Below are 9,215 nucleotides of genomic sequence, written 5' to 3'. Positions count from 1 at the left end.
GTGTCCCTCCCCATGGCAGGGGTGGCACTGGATGGGCTTTAAGGTCCCTTCCAGCCCAAACCGCTCTGAGATTCCATGAATTCAAAGTGGGAATTTGTCAGGGGTAGCAGAAGCTCTGGATTCTTGGAGCACAGCCCAGGGGAGGAGTTCACTTCCAGGCTCTCCAGGACACTCAGTTATCAGCAAGACTGAGAAAAGGAAGGAGGGGCCCACCAGACTTTAACACTGCTTGGAAGCACCAAATAAAATCAGTTTTGTGATCTGGGTGAAATGTTTAACTCAACATCTCACATTATAAATGTGATTATAATCAACATTTCACATTATAAATGTGATTATAGTCAACATTTCACATTATAAAAGTCACTGCAATAAAAGGACATTTTGATGAGCAGCCTTGGCTCTGGTGATGTCTCATAAGTGAAGCAGCAAGATCAATGAATAAGCCCTGTCTCTGCTTTACCTTTTCTCTTAATATCACAGTTGATGAGTTTTAAGTGCAGGCAGCTAAAAGAGGAGAGGACAGGACAGGGTTTGTCCCAGCAGTGGCAGCGGGGGACCACAGTCCTCTCCCTGCCACCAGGAATGTGTTTCCCAAGTCTGGACTGAAGTCAGAATGACTGGAGAAGAGGACAACATGACAAGCAGGACAGTAAAGAGAATTTCAATGGCTGAAGAGCAGGGGTTTGGAAAAGCAAGGGAACAATTTCCTGGCGTCGCCCATCACAAGGAAGGTGTTTGTCCTCAAAGCTGTTGAGATAATCCCATTTTTCCTCAGGGCCTCTGTAACCTCCCACCACTCTGCTTCCCACAGCCTTTCTGTTCCTCTCTCTTGTCACTTTGAAGCTTCCCCTGGTTTGAAAAGCAGCTCCAGCATTTCCTACCCTCGGTCCCCTCCCAGTGGCTCCGACACGGGGGGAGATTGACAGTGGCCTTTATCTGAAAGCAGAGTATGAATTTTAGTCAATAGAGAATGAGGGCTGCTCTCAGCTTTCATTTTGTTTTCTCAGCCTGGTTAATTGTGGGCAGGAGTTGCTGTGCCTGTCTGGGCACAGCGCTACGAGGAGCTGCCTTTCAGTGCCTTAATTGAATTCCTGCGTGCGGGGAACCTTTGGGATGCTGGGGATGCTCCCACCCAGGAGGGACTGAGCAGCCCTGCACCAGCAGGATTATACATCAGTGCTTATATATTGGGTAGAAATGTTATTATAGATATTATTATGTGGATTAACTTCCTTGTGAAAGTCAGGGCTGCTTTGTTTTTGGGGAGAGGGAAACTGTGGCAGCATTAATGATTAACTTAAATGCCATGAATTTCTTTGAGGATGAAGATTCCATGGACCAAGCCTTACACCAGCTGAAACTGCTGAATTTGGGAGCCTGAAGGCAGAAATGCTGAAGCAGCATAACTTATTGTTTCCCCGTTTCCCTCCTGCTCGCAGCTGGGATAAGTTCAGAGCATGAATTGAACCCCAGCCTTTTCTCCTGCCTGATGAGATTCAGGTTTAACATCCTGGCCTGGTCCAGGCTTGCATTCATTCCAGGGATTTCATGAATTTCACCATCTTCGCTGCAAAGCAGGGCTCAAAGCTGCAAAATGACTTTTCTGCAAAGTGAATGTTGTCAGTTTGAGCTTCCTGATCAGGAAAAAAGATCCATTTCCACGTCCCCTCTGAGCCTTTTGTAGGGAATTTGCCCATCTGGCCGTGGTTCTGTGCAGTCTCCTGGGTGTGAGCAGGCACAGAGTCTTCAGCAGCACAGATTGGGGCTATAAATAAGCAAAGAGCAAGATTTTTTCCTTTTTTCCCCCTGAATTCTTCCCATCCTCACTTATTCTCTGTAGCAAATGTAATATTTCACCTGTTTCCAGGGCACTGGAAAGGTCAGTCCTTTGCACAAACCAGCACTGGAGTCGTGGCCTGGCTGTTGCAGGTTCCTTCTGGAATTCTGAACAACTATTTTATACTTTGGTTCCCCGTCTTTAAAATGGGAATCAGGAGTCTTTTTCTGTGCCTTTTTATGCAGCAGGGAATATATTTGGCCACAATACTCTGCAAATCCAGCTCCCAGTGAATTGCCACTAATTCCAAGAATAAAAGTCACGTGGTACCCTGAGCTGATGGTCATGGAATCTCAGAATATCCAGATTTGGTGAGTTTAAGAGATAAAGGAACAGCTTCGTGAGGACCTTGAGTGTATTTTCATGAGTTTGAGCTTTGAGGTTTGTTGAAAATGAGGATTTTTCGAAGGACTCAGTAGGCAGTGCTGCACCAAAACACATCACAGCCCTGGCTGGGCAGTGGTGGGAGCAGCTTGTGGGGGTATTTTGGCCTGTTTGCCATCTACTTTTGAATATTCATGCTGTTATCAAACTGATATCAAAGGAAATCACTGAATCATTAAGGTTGGAAAAGACTTCCAGTGTTTAAGTCCAACCTGAACTGCTGAACCACACCACAAAGTGCCACACTTTTGAACAAGAGAAGTCTTAAATATAACAAAATAGGCTTGAGCTGCTCTTCAAGCAGCTGGGAAGCCTTGGCAGGGCAAGCAACAAGGTAAAAACTCAACGCCCTGAAGATCAGACCCTGGAGATTTCGTGACTGACGTGACTTTGCAGGGTGCTGGCGTGGCTGGGAGCCTGCGCTGGGCCCGTGCACAGCCCGGTGCTGCTCCAGGGGCTGCCCATTAATTATGCAATCACTCATCCTGGGCTAATTAAGCAGCTCTGTTTGTGAAAGAGGCATCGGGGGATTGGCTCCAGGGCGTTTGTTTGGAGAGCACAATGCAGTGTTTGGGTTTGGGCAGCCAACCGTTGTGATCCCATAGTGATCCCATAGCGATCCTGTTGTGATCCCATTGTGATCCCATAGCAATCCCATAGTGATCCCATTGTGATCCTGTAGTGATCCCATTGTGATCCTGTAGTGATCCTGCTGTGATCCCATTGTGATCCTATAGTGATCCCATCGTGATCCCATAGTGATCCCCTTGTGATCCCGTAGTGATCCTGCTGTGATCCCATAGTGATCCCATAGTGATCCCATCGTCATCCTGTTGTGATCCCATAGTGATCCCATAGTGATCCTATAGTGATCCCATCGTGATCCCATTGTGATCCTGTTGTGATCCCGCTGTGATCCCACTGCGATCCTGTAGTGGTCTCATTGTGATCCCATAGTGATCCCACAGTGATCCCGTAGTGATCCCATAGTGATCCCGCTGTGATCCTGTTGTGATCCCGCTGTGATCCCATAGTGATCCTGTAGTGATCCCATAGTGATCCCGTAGTGATCCCATTGTGATCCCATTGTGATCCCATTGTGATCCAGCTGTGATCCCACAGTGATCCCGCTGTGATCCCACAGTGATCCCACAGTGATCCCATCGTGATCCCGCTGTGATCCCGCTGTGATCCCGCTGTGCCCTCGGAGCCGGAGTGGATCCAGGAGTGTGCCTGGAGCCAGCAGGGTGGGCACGGGGTACCTGGCCCCACCTTCCCTTTGGGCTGAAGCACTTGGGGAGCACTGCTGGCCTGGCCCTGCACCGGGATTGCCCCTTCCCATCTCTGCCGGAAGGTGTCGGACAGTCCCTGCCCATGGCAGGGTTGGCACTGGGTGAGCTTTAGGGTCCCTTCCGTCCCAAACCACTCAGGGGCTCTGTGATTCCGTGACCCTGCTGCCAGCCTGGTGAACGCGGCTGCTCCTGCTGGGAACAGCTCCTCTCTTAAAGGGCTTTCATCACCCTGACACTTTGTCACTGAGCTGGGCTCAGGTTGCCTGGTTTCGGGTGCATCTTGAGGAGGCCAGGATGCCACAATTCAACCCTTTTTTCATATAAAAACTGTCAAAGGGATGGAACTGGTCACAAGGGGTCTCAGTGTGACCCCGAGTCCTCATCTGAAAGGCAAAAGAAGCTCTTGGAGGATGCGGAATTGCCAGCAGTTCCCAAGAGCTGGGCTGGTGTATCAAACGCCCTTCTGATCGCTTGGGTCTGCTCATCTGGGAGTGTTTGGGGTGGCGGGGCAGGGGAAAGAGAGCCCCATGTGGGAGCAGCCAGCAGGAGGGGAAAGATGGAAGCAGGAAGGTGAGATCAGAGCAGAGACAGCCGAACAGGAGAGGCTGCTGGTGCCCACTAAATCGAACGAAACCAGCCCTTGTGAGGCTCAGAGGGGTCCAGCAGAGACTTTACCGCTGTCCCGACAGCTGCTGAGCAGCCACAGCCCTGCTGCCGCGTTTATCCCTCTCCTGGTGTCTCCGTGGGAGCAGCAGTGACGCGTCTGCTGTGTTGTCTCTCACACTCGTCCCGTGGGCGTCCTGTGCAAATCACAGCTTGTTTACCTACCTCGTGTGGAAACGTGGGATGAAGTGTGCCCACAGAATGAATGAAAAGCTTAGTGAGCAGGAAGGTAAAGTGGTCCTTTCCAGGGAAGATATCTGGGATGACTGGCAATCCTCAGTGTGTACCTGCGCTGCGTCGGGAAAATATTTTGACAGTTCCAGCTGAAAGCAGACTTTGGAGTTTGGAATTTTTTTTTTTTTTTTTTTGAAAGAACCATGGTGTGGAACACAGCTTTGATGCCTTAATGGAATCCAGAGAGCTCAATAATATGCTTCAGGGTTGGATAAAAGAGAGGAAAAATTGCTTCCAGCACTTTTATGCTCAAGAAAAACAAAGCCCAAATCATCTCTCTGTGGTGTCTGATCTGTAGTAGTTTAGCAGTGTGATATCTAAGTGCAGCTTTGGTAGAGCTTGCTGGGACTTCTCAGCTCAGGGAGGAGATCCAAGAGGGCTGGGACATGCTCTGAGTTACTTTAGATTGGCCTTTCTTTAAAATAAAGAACACAAACTGCAGCGAGGCCCAGGTGGATGGGCTGATTTTCCAGGATCATGTGCCCATGGCTCATTGGGACATGCAGGAAATCAAGCAAAGGTCACAGGAGTCTGTGTGGGTGAAGAAGGAGCTCCTGACACATAAAAAAACCATTTCAAGGGTAAAAGCAGATCCAGATCACTCAGAGGGAATCCAGACACTCTCCAGGTGTGTGAGGGTGGGATTGGGAAAGCCAAAGCCCACCTGGAGTTGAATCTGGTGGAAGACGTGGAGGGCAACACCAAAACCTGCTGTGGGTCATTCTGAGGTGGAGGAGGACCAGGAAAAGTGTGGGGCTGCTGCTGGATGGGGCTGGGCAGCTGGAGAAGGGTCAGGTCCCCAGTGCCACCTTCATCTTGGTCAGGCTGGTCCTGGAGAACCCCCAGGTCCCCAGGACCAGAAGGAAGGTCTGGAGCAAGGATGACTTGGAGGAGTCGTGTTGGCCCTGGAGTAAACAAGATGTGCAGGAGGGTTGTGTTAGGGAACATAAATGAACTGGACACACACAAACCCCTGGGCCCCCAGGGATGCTGAGGGAGCTGTCTCATGGCATCCAGAGGCCACTCAAGTGTCTTGGAAAGCTCCTGGCAACTGGGAAAGGTTCCTGAGGACTGGAAGAGAGCAAATGTCACCCCTGTGTCCCAGAAGGGTGGGAAAGAGAATCGGAATTACAGCCAGTCAGCCTCAATTCCATCCCTAGGACGGGATGGAGCAACTGATCCTGGGAGCCATTTCCAGGTATCTGAAGGTCAAAAAGGCCACGAGGAAGAGCCCACATGGATTTATGAGTGGAAGTCATAGGTGACCAAGGCTTCTGTGCTGAGCTGTCAGGCTCAGGGGTGAGGGACAGCGGGCTACAGGTATGGACACTGTCACTGTCTCCTGTGACACCCCCGCTGGGGAAGGGGACGCTCAGGAGCTGGGTTCAGTTGGGATCAGGGCCACTGCTCCAGGCAGGCCAGTGGCTTCTGTATTCCCACAGGACAGGTGGGTGTTTCCAGTGCTGGGCTTTCTGAGGGCAGACACGTGGAATTGCACAGGGAATCAGCACAGTCCTCGCCTGGGCTCTGTCTCATCCGTGGCACACCCCTGCTCATCACAAGGTGCGGGTTGGCTGAAGGCTGGAGCGAGTTCAGAGGAGGCCACAAAGCTAAAAAGGGAATTAGAGCATCTTGCCTATGGATACAGGCTGAGGCAATTGGGGCTGTGCAGCCTGGGAAAGAGGAGGTTGTGTGGAGCACAACCTCACAGCCCCTCCCAGGGCCAGGAGGGGCTCCAGGGAAGGCAGAGAGGGACCCTGCCTCAGGAACTGGAGGGACAGGACAAGGGGAATGGGGTCAAACTGAAAGGGAGTAGGTGTAGATTGGATATTGGGAAGAAATCATTCCTTGTGAGGGTGGGCAGGGGCTGGGATGGAATTCCCAGAGCAGCTGTGACTGCCCCTGGATCCCTGGCAGTGCCCAAGGCCAGGCTTGGATCATGCTGGGACAGTGGAAGGTGTCCCTGCCCATGGCAGGGGTGGGATGAGATGATCCTTGAGGTCCCTTCCCACCCAAACCATTCTAGGACTTTTAAGGTACCCAAGCTGTGACAACGAACCCTTCAGCCCAGCAGGGCCGTGCACAGCCAAGTGAGCCAAACGTGGAGCTGAGATTTAATCTTCAACCCCCCCTTGCTGTAGCTGCTGCTAATTCCATGTTCCCACAGACTCCCAGGAAGAGGCCCCAGGAACTCAGGCTGTGCATGGCACCTTCATAATCCCAGCTTCAGGAGTTCATCTGTTCCCTCTCATCCCCCCTCCTGTGCTGCTTCTCACCAACAGCTCTGGAGATTTTTGCCTCTTTTTTTAGCATTTCCCCCATCTCTTTATCTGCTTTTTACCCGTACATCCTTATCCTTTTTGTGGAGACAGCCTCATCTGCAGAGACCGTGCTGCAGACAGGGAGCAGCAGCTCTGGGAGGGTTAAGGAAATAGTTATCTGCAGATTAGGTAGGGATGGAAACAGCCAGCTCCAGTTTATCTGCTCTTGCTCCTTGTTAATTGTCACTGGAGAGGAAAGGGGTTTTATGGTTCCAGTGATGGAGAGCTGATAACTGTTTTAATTTTACAATCTCACTTGTTCCAGGCTCATGACTCACATTGGAAAGGGAAAAAAATTGTCTAAAAGATCATGAGATAGCAGCTGAACAGCTGCTTTCTTTGGGCCAGGCTTCATCCCCTCATTCCCAGGACAGGATGAAGCCAAAGACACGAATTGTCCTGCCAGCCTGAGCACTGGCTGCGGGTCAGACACCCCTCGAGCTGGTTCCTTGCTGGCTCTTTCTGTCTGGTGTGGATGGAGCTGTGTCAGCAGCCAGAGAATCCCAGAATCCCAGAATGGTTTGGGTTGGAAGGGCCCTTAAAAACCACCTGGTTTGGGCAGGGACACCTCCCACTGTCCCAGGCTGCTCCCAGCCCCAATGTCCAGCCTGGCCTTGGGCACTGCCAGGGATCCAGGGGCAGCCCCAGCTGCTCTGGGCACCCTGTGCCAGGGCCTGCCCACCCTCCCAGGGGAGGATTTCTCCCCAGTATCTGATGCACTGCTCTCTTCTGTCAGTTCAGTCGCTGCTCTGGGGAGGTTTGGGGTGTGTTGTACTCATGCAGACTTTTTCTGTTCCTTTTTTGCTCCCCTTTCCCCTCAGCTTTGGAAGTGAACACGCTGCACCCAGGTCTTTTCTCCTCCTTTTGGCTGCTGGTAAAAATTCCTGTTGGAGGGAGCTAAGGAATTTCTTCCTCCTCTTGTAGCTGTTTGCACTTAGTTGTTTTTATAAAGGAGGAATAATGATTTGCAGATGGCAGAGCAGAGCTCTGTAAGAATGTGCCTTTCCTTTGAATGTGTCTTTTTACCTTGGGCTGAAGCCAACAGATTTAAGAGTCAGAGTGAAATCACATGGGGCTGATCAGAGACTGCCAGATTTGATCTGCCCAGCTCTGGATTTTTGATTTCTCCTTCATTTTGGTGGCTCTTGCCGTGGAGAGTCTCAAGAAGTGCCCAGTGGTCCCTGGACCTGCCCTTCTCAGGGGTGTCAGTGGGTGCTGCCTGCGGGCACCCCCCAGTCATGTGAGTCATGGATTAACAGCTCAACCTCTGAGACTTGGGGCTCATTATTCTGTTTTTTAATCCTCTCATCATCCCAGTTCTCACCAGTCCTTGCACTCCTCGAGTGAGTCACCGCTTGAGTTTTCAACCATGTTTTCTTCCCGTGTTTCTCTGCAGGTTTCCTGCTGGTTTATAGATTTGATTTGATGGTGTAGATGAGCTCAGAAAGCTGTGATTGTTTGGCCAGCAGTGGCTGTGACAGTGTGACAGTGTGACTGTGACAGTGTGACTGTGACAGTGTGGCTGTGACAGTGTGACTGTGACAGTGTGGCTGTCACTATGACTGTGTCTGTGCAGTTTGGGGTTGTACCTGCAGGTTCTACCAGGGGTGGGACAGCCCTGGGCCTGCACTCACAGCTCAGTTCCCTGGGTTTATGGCAGGCAGAGTCTCTGCCGTGGCATCTGTTGAAACAGAATTGTGTAGAAATTAGCTGTTTAGTCTTAATTAACCTAATTAGTGAAGGGGGGAGCTGAGTGCTCCCCTGGGTGCAGCTCCAGCTGTGCCCATCCCTCTCCCTCCACAGCAGGGAGACCCTCAGGGACCAGGGGCCTTTCCTGTGCACAGCCAAGGCAAACCAGATGAGTCTGGCTTAAAACTTGTTCCAACAAATCTCTGTTTTTGGAGGAATTTGACTCTCCTGCTCCCACCTGCCCCCGGGATGGTCCTGCACAGGACAGGCCTCACATCCTCACTCACACTCTGGCTGTCTCCAGCCTGCAAAGACAAAAGCTTTTAATTTTAATTTTTTTTTTTTTTGATTAATCCATTTATTCTGCTTAATAAGGACTTAACGACAGCTTGAGCTTCTCGCTGGTGACTGAATATTTTAGTCCTTATTCAGTGTCTGGTGAGGTTTGTAGGAATTTGGTATTGATTTTGATAGGCATTGCCTTAGGCCTAAAAAATGCCTCTTCCACCGGGTGCTCACAGGGGTGAAGGCAGAGACCCAGGAGGGTGGGGGTGCCAAACCTCAGCTCTTCCTAAGCAATCCCACGTGAGGATGAGCTCTGTAATACCCATCTCACCTCTCTGGAAATCTCTCTCTGTGTCTGGCCCCACTGCTGGGCAGTCTGGGGGGGTGGGAGGGATCCAAGTGGAAGGAGAGGTTTGGGTTGGAAGGGCCCTCAAAGCCCATCCAGTGCCACCCCTGCCATGGGCAGGGACACCTCCCACTGTCCCAGGCTGCTCCCAGCCCCAATGT

This window comes from Corvus kubaryi, unplaced genomic scaffold, assembly GCF_017639235.1.
Source record: "Corvus kubaryi isolate FWS band 111438036 unplaced genomic scaffold, C.kubaryi_AGA036_p1.0 37284, whole genome shotgun sequence".
Classification (NCBI taxonomy): Eukaryota; Metazoa; Chordata; class Aves; order Passeriformes; family Corvidae; genus Corvus; species Corvus kubaryi.
Note: the sequence above shows the minus strand (reverse complement) of the source record.